We start from the raw sequence: 7,490 nt of genomic DNA, 5'->3' as shown, positions 1-7,490 counted from the left end.
CATTTTAATGCAGGATAAAGCCAAGAGTTCTCCAAAATACACAAGACGGGTCAAGGATCAACTTATAAAGTGGCCAATAAGAATTCCAGATCATAACCCTATCGGACACGGCTGGGATATTCTTCGAAAGCGTTTTGGTCCCATTTAAGCTCTGCCAATCACCATCATAACTGATAAAAGATAGCGGCTGGTGAAAATTCAAAGGACCAACTCTATTACACGTAGTATGTGATTAGAACATTGATTTGGATAGTAATCAGAAGGGATGTAATATATTTTATATTTAATAGCAATTCTAATTTAAGTACCTAGTGTTTGCAGATACATGTGCTATATATCAAATTAATGTCTTGGCATTTTTTATGTTCATTAAGAAGTGAGTACGAGGCAACTGGTCACGCGTGCGTCATTAAAATAGCTCCATTACAATTTTCACACGAACGAGTTTTTGTAAAGTGTACCTACATCTGTGGTGATTGTAAAAATGGATGGACGGTGGTAGAAAGAGACGGAAGAAATGGACAAAACAAAGACATAATGGAAGAGAAAAATTGTGTGGAGTATTACTGCCCCAAATAGGTAAAAGCGGACCCAAGACAAAAGAGGAGCTTTACCTCCGGTTAGAGATGAGCCAAGAAAGACGAAGACCAGTCTTGTTATTGGTCTTGGTCTAGGTCTTGCTTATTCGGTCTTGATCTTGGTCTTGCTCAAATACTTCTAGTTTTGGTCTTGGTTTTACTCTGTGGCGGATTATGATACTTACTTACTCAAAAAGTAAAAAAAAAATAATATACATTCACGTAGGGCATTACCTGCTACAATATGATTTTTGTTATATTTCTTTGTGTCTCTGTACTTGTGTAAATATATTGAAGTCTATTCAAATTCTTTTGAATTCAATTCTATCGCTATCAATTACTTTTATTACTTGTACGTACTTTCCAGTAATCCCTATTAACATTTCAGCTTCGCGTACATAGCATCCTTTCCTAATTACTATTTTACGACGGGTTTTCTTCGGTGATAATAATTTAGACAGTTTAATTGGAATCTCTCTCTCTCTCTTGTAATTATTTTCTTTACTTCAGAGCCGGGCAAACACGGCTCTTTTGACTCCCGAGAGCTCCTCTGGTATAGCCAAGGAGCTCCTCATTGATCCTGCGAGTGCGAGTGAGATGATTCTTTCCTTTTCTTATCCCTTCCATTTCGTAGGTGAGTGCCCTCTTCCGTAGCCAAACCCAATAATATTGCGAACGAAAATTTTCGTAGGTATTATTTAAGTTGCGAGAGAGGCTTCGCTCGTCTACGGGATGAAGGGGCTTGATATGGGAGTGGAAAGGAGAAGAAAAAGAGAAAGCAATATGGGTCATTACTGCTTACTATCTCGTACTTATTGAAGGGTATGGAGTGACTCAAACTAACCTCACGTAGCGGCTCCTACGAAGTTAAAGTTTGCCCGGCTCTGCCTTCATTAGTCGTTGCACAACCGTCATTGTTCACATTTTTCATCGATGTTGTAGCTGCCCCATTGCATTTAGTTAACACACCCCAAAGCCTGTTACTTATTTTAGAAACACCCTGTACACATATACCTTCAAAGCATACATATATATAAGAACTGTTCACACTATAAAAGAGGATTTGTACACATTCGATGGTAACGTTGATTTTTATTTTCCTTTAATTAAGACAGACTTTTTTTACAATTTGCTCCAGGAGGTTCTTACAATCCAATTACCTGGTTTATAAAAATACTGCAAACAAACCGAAGAATTTGGAAAGTTAAAAGAACTGACTTAACAAGATCAAAGAAAACATGAAAAACAGGCAATCACAGCTGTCAGGGAAACGATCGGAGAGCATTTTCTAGGGAGCCAGAACAACCCACTTTGATTTAGTCGTACCTACCACATACATACATATATACGTACAAATGTGTATGTGCAGAGATCTATCTGTTTGCAAAAACAACCCTTTCGTGAGTTTTACCAGCAGAAATACTATCGAACATGGTTATTTAAAGGAGAATCTGTATTGGAAATCAAAAATCTGAAAGAGCTAATATATTGACTTCAACAGTAATGATTTCTTGCATCCGTTATTATATTTGAGAAGTCAAAGAAGATCATACTCCTACTATCCATCATATAAGAGAATTAGATATACAAATATACATATATTTAAAGAGGACTTTAATACAGGAAGAAAAGAAGGATGCTCTCAAATGTATATACATAAGTTTTTATAATTGGGCAATTTTAAGCAATTTACATGTACGAAACGATTAGTTTTCGGAAAAATAAAATAAAGTACCTACCCTTTTTATGGCACCTAAAAATATTTTACTACACATGAGTAATAACACTTTATTTTCTTCAAATGTGTCAAATCAATTACTATTGGTTTCTCAGAATTCCATTAAGAAAAAATCGTATTTAGGTGCCTTAGAAACAAGTAAATAAGTTTCGTCTTACAACAAATTTTTTATCGATTACTTTTGGTCTGTCTGAGACGTACACAATGGTGAAAATTGGTCCCATAATAAAAGTTTCTTTTGTTAACGAACCATAAAAGGTGATTATATGACTGTCACGCATCGATACTACAGAAAAACTTTTAATCAAAGGCTAGAACGAAGATGGAGGAAAAAGGGTAATTATGACGTAACAGCATAATGAAAACAAAAATAAAATGACTTGCGTATGATTAATTATCTACTTTTATTAAGAAGTGTCTTTTGGTGTGAATAAATCTATTTATGTAACTAAAATTGAAACATGTCAATCAATGATGCTCTTCATCTTGTTATATTCATGCTTATACATAGAATATTGTAAACAGGAACAGTAACTCAAACCTGTAATTAATAGATCTAAAAAGCATCATCATCAATGATAGAAAATGAATCGGTCCACTGCGCGATGAGCGAGTGCGCAACAATTTCGATGTTGTCGGTTATAAAATACAAATTGACAAACCATAAACAAAACCTCTTTGCAACATCGCGTATGGGCAAATCGGATGCGCGTTGCCTTATTGCGCAGCGAACTACCGAGCATGAATCAACAATAATAGAAATAATGCATTTTTTTACAATGTGAGTAACATATTGTTACATAATCAAACACTTTCATTACTATGACTAAATTTGTTTAACCATTTATTATTGAATTAACACCACTATTGTTAATTAATTTCTATTTCACTACTGTTTTGTACACTTTGTCACTTCTTAGCTCTTTCTACTTCCCTTTGTATCGTAAAAAAACCCAGAATGTGATGTCTAGAAAATCTGGTCTTTTTTCAATGATTCAGTGATATATTTATTGATATAAACAAGATCGAAGAAATCGGGTACTTCTAAGTATACAGGATGTAATAAATGCGGAGTTTGGCGGGTGTTAATTAGATGCAATAATGAATAGCATGGTGAGTAAAGAAGCGTGATTAGGATAAAAAAAAAAATAGAAAGAAAGCTACGTTATAATCTGAAGCCAGTCCTGGGCGTGATTTGACAATGTGGATGCAGTACAATTAAACCTTTGTCTACAACAAATTGCGATAAGGATATGGATGGAATGTACACTAAATAATGCCGGTTGTCCAACGTCTAAAGTAAACATAAACTTCTTACTTATCAACAAGTTATTGACTCCAGGAACATCATTTAACATAGAAAAATTATTGGAAATTAGAACCGCCTCTTAGAAAGTTAGATCCGGATTACCAGGGATGTAAACATTATCCTATTGGAAAAATTTGCGTGAAAAACATTTCTGCCAAAGCCACCGACACAAATCTATTCATCATCATCATAAGGTCATCAGTCCTAAGACTGGTTGGACACGTACCTCCACTCTTTCCTATCCTGAGCTAAACTTCGCATTTCCCTAAAACTAGAACAGCCCACATCCTTAACTATTTGCGAACAGTAATCTAATCTAGGTCTACCTCTACCCCTCCTAACTCCTGTTTCTGCCTCTAATATGTCTCTGACTAGACCTTCATGCCTAAGAAGGTGTCCTACCAACCTATCTCGCCTATTTTTTATTGACTTCCACAGAGTCCTCTGTTCTCCTATTCTTTCCAATACCTCTTCATTTCTAACCTTTTCTACCCACGATATCCTCATCATCCTCATCTATTATCGGTTGAAAATCAATTTACTGTAAGGCTTGTATCCGCTGCAAATGATAAGGATGTAGAAACTGATGTTCCCTTAAAATTCTCATACTGCCATTTCGCGTATACTAATTTGGAGGTTGTGTCTAATGAAATCAAGAAATAAAAGATATTAAAACGTCTGTGTAATTCGGTTGCTTGAATAAGCCTGTTTTCTGGTTTCCTACTATTTTCTATACCATAACAAAGACAAATCAACCATTAGTCTTAAGATAAGAGATGGCGTTGTTAATAGTAGTAACAACTACTCCCATAATGTGATACACTGACCTACTGCCAGTGACTGATATTGCTAATTACGGCGAGCTACGCCGGGATTCGTTTCAGCAAGTAGATATCCATATATTTAAATAGACCTTGTTGAAGCATACGTATCGTACTACAGATGGCGTTTACTGCGCCATTTGTGGTATTTTCATGTACCTACTCATTTACCTAATAAATTTTAAAATTATTTATTTCTTAAAATGATTAAGTGTTTTAAAGCTACTTTTAATTATAAATATAATTACTCTTGGGTTTTCCATACTTAATTGGANCGAAAATTACGGCACCGGATCCACTTATAACTGTTCTATCCTACATGCTTACTTTAAGTCGGAAACCCCCTTAATAGGTCGAGTTACTCTTGACTGTGTGATCCAGCCTGATATACACCACTTTGCTGGGACACTTATATCGCTTTGGGCATGGATTGAACCCATCACACTCAGAGATCCGCTGACTTTTAGGTACCTGTTGTTGAAGTTCAGATGCGATTGTCGGTGAAGGTGTCTACAATCGTATCGGGAGAGCCTCCCTTTCGACGGGAACGCGTTCTTCTCTACGTCAGCCTACCGTGTCTTTGCTGGTCTTTACGCAGTCTCCCTTCGGGGCTTTCGCTGACTCGAGATGACATACCAGACCCTCACTTTGATTGTAGGCTACTTCCACTTGCACTTTTACCTGTAGATGCAGGTCTTAATTGATCTTTCCACAGCAATACTGTAGAGCCTTGGGGGGATGGGGGGCATGTAGGAGCAACTAGTGAACGCTTAACGCGGAGTACCTGCCTTATAAAGGATTATCTACGCGTTAAACGAGAGCAATAGTGCCGGGATGGAATAAGGACTTTCGGAGGCCTTTCATTCGACGAGGTGATTAATCCCCTAGGTTCGGCCCTATGTAAATCTTTAAGCATCTAACTAGGAGAGTATGCAACGAACTGGACGTCCCTCTGCACAGACCCTTAACCTACCAATCAACTGCGCCTTCGAATCCCACACTACTTGCTGTAAATTAGTGACACATATTTGAAACCCTCCGTACGACAATATGATGCGTGGATAGAACATACACGTCACACATCTTTCGCCAGCCGGCATTGGAACCATTCTTCATTATTTTCTATACACTCTGTATTTCTATTAGTGATGAATGTTTCGATTCAATTTTATAAACGACAATTATGCTTCAGATTAGACGAACAAACGGTTTTCGAAATCCTATTTCGATATTATTTCCGAGAAGGGAAAATATATATGTCCGCAGTGAAATGCTTTATTAGTGGTAATTATGGTGAATCTCGTTTAGTTTACATATTTATATGTATATTTCTAGAAAGTGATTCGTTTAGTCCCGTAAATCGAATATCGTTTTTTTGTTATACAACACCTAAATCTCGATTTCGAAATTCCTCAGAAATATTTAGCATCTCCCATCCTCAATTATAGAGACTGAGAATGATACTTTGGGTAGCAAAACGCGCTTTAAGTTGCTAAACGGTTTAATGGAATTTATTTTCTTTCATATTACGTGAATATGTGAAGGTGAAACTAATAACAACGGCGATATTTATTTAGAGGGTGATATAGTAGTTTAGCATCTAGCAAAAAGGAGTTAGAGATAGCTTTAAATAAAATGGAAGCAGTATTGACAAAACAGTATTATCTGAAAATGAATAAAAGTAAAACAAAAATACTAGTATGCAAGGGAAGAAAAAGTAGGGAAAGAGCGAATGTAAAGATAGGAGACGAAAGATGATAAGAAGTGGATGACTTTAGGTATCTAGGGAGTCAGATAAGTCAGGACGGAAGAAGTAGTACGGAAAAAAAGCAGAGGATAGCGTAGGGTCGAGTCACCTTCATTAAAAAGAAGTCACTTCTATGCTCGTGAAAAATTAATTTAGAAATTCGAAAAAGATTGTTAAAGGTGTATGTTTGGAGAGCGGCGCTGTACGTGTGCGAAACAAGGATGGTGGGCGCGGTGTCAAAGAAAAGGTTACAAACGTTCAAAATGTGGTGTTACCGGCGAATGATGGGGATACCGTGGATAGAGAAGGTTGCAAATAAAGGAGTATTAGAAAGAAGAGGAGAACAGAGGACTCTGTGGAAGTCATTAAAAAATAAGTGAGATAGGTTGGTAGGACACTGTCAGCCATGAAGGTCTAGTCAGAGACATATTAGAGGCAGAAATAGGAGTTAAGAGGAGTAGGGGTAGACCTAGATTAGATTACTGTTCGCAAATAGTTAAAGATGTGGGTATTCTAGTTTTAGGGAAATGCGAAGATTAGCTCAGGATAGGAAGGAGTGGATGGGAGTGTCCAAACAGTCTTAGGACTGACGACCTTATGATGATAAATACAATTTGCCACTAAGAAGAAACATTTTTTCAATTATTTGCGAAATTGTTAGGAAAATTCAAATTTGTACTAAAATTAGGCGATAAAATCCTGCAAAGTTGCTCCTGTTCTTTTAATGCTGATATTCATTTATTTTATACTGACAAGTGTTAGGATTTATCTACAGACATGTATATATAGTCGCTTGTTGTACGTCGTATGTTGGATATCAAACATGATCATCATCATCTGCCTCTTTTGAAAACTGTCCTAAACTAAACGAACTCTCAAAATCTTTTGAATAAACCGAATCATGTTGTAAGTGCTTTAAATAGCATTGATTGGACTTATATTACCTACTTTATTATCTATATTACATGGCTGAAGGTATCTGTACGAATTTTCTTATACCCCTTCTCACGTCATGCATATCAAAAGAGCATACCGCCCTTTGATGATTTCATGTACTTAGCAGAATATCCCTATGCTCGGTTTTCAATTCGCTATAGATTTATTCATATAACGCAACATTTATTTATTCTAAAAGGAAAATTACTAATTCTTTTTAGGTTACTCGCACAGAAGATATGCAGCTGTCGGCAACTGTACGATGCGGCGGAAGTAGAAACGCGTATGCGCACAATATCGCTTGCTCCCTATTCTTAATACGAGAAGAACACACACCTTTGCGGTTGTTATGAGTGCCGGG

Source organism: Agrilus planipennis, unplaced genomic scaffold (assembly GCF_000699045.2).
Source record: "Agrilus planipennis isolate EAB-ADULT unplaced genomic scaffold, Apla_2.0 scaffold9, whole genome shotgun sequence".
Lineage (NCBI taxonomy): Eukaryota > Metazoa > Arthropoda > Insecta > Coleoptera > Buprestidae > Agrilus > Agrilus planipennis.
Note: the sequence above shows the minus strand (reverse complement) of the source record.